Consider the following 761-nt stretch of genomic DNA (forward strand, 5'->3'; position numbering starts at 1 on the left):
GTTTCAAAGTGTAGTGGAAATCACGTCTGCTTTACATGCAGAAGGTCCTGGGTTCAAACCCCAGTGAAACCCATGTGTTCTTGGTGTTGAAATAATCCCCTATCAACCTGCAGTATATAAAGTTCTTGGCTTTGTTGCTGAATAACGGGATGTTTTAGCTTCCATCACCAACAGAGCTACGAGTTTGTTTTTTTTCCCCTGGCAGTCAAAACTCGTCTCTAATTGCCATTACTTTGCAGAATTTCAAAGGTTTCATAGTGTAGTGGTCATCACGTCTGCTTCACACGCAGAGGGTCCTGGGTTCAATCCCCAGTGAAACCAATCTGTTTTTGGTGTTGAAGTAATTTCCTATCGACTTGTAATATGTGAAATTCATGGTTTCGTTGCCAAATGACAATACATTTTGGCTTCCATCACAAAGAGAACTACGATTTTGGGTTTCTTTTTTATTGACCATTTTAGCAGAAAACATAATCCCATATTATAAAAATCCTATTTGTTTCAAAATATATAGTTCCCATAAATACAAAAGCAAAAGACCAAACTATGGAGAAAAAAGTAACACATTCAATATAAACTTCAATTTATGCAAAATCCCTTTGTAGGAATAAAACTGGTAAAATACGTAATAATAATTGTAAATGTTTCATTAACCAAAAATACTTTCCTTCAGCAATAAAAAGGCCCCGTCAGTCACAATTCTGCTCTGCTAGCCAATACACAGTAACTTATCGTCAGTTTTCATAGTGTAGTGGTCATCA

At 36.3% G+C, this 761-nt stretch overlaps 1 non-coding gene across 1 annotated transcript; it reads left to right on the forward strand.

Annotated features, from left to right (window-relative positions):
• The first annotated feature begins 248 nt into the window (after window positions 1–248).
• TRNAV-CAC (transfer RNA valine (anticodon CAC)) lies at window positions 249–321 on the forward strand. The gene has a single exon. It is a non-coding gene; the product is annotated as a tRNA-Val (tRNA).
• Window positions 322–761: the final 440 nt, after the last annotated feature.

This window comes from Anomaloglossus baeobatrachus, chromosome 2 (genome assembly GCF_048569485.1).
Source record: "Anomaloglossus baeobatrachus isolate aAnoBae1 chromosome 2, aAnoBae1.hap1, whole genome shotgun sequence".
Taxonomy (NCBI): domain Eukaryota; kingdom Metazoa; phylum Chordata; class Amphibia; order Anura; family Aromobatidae; genus Anomaloglossus; species Anomaloglossus baeobatrachus.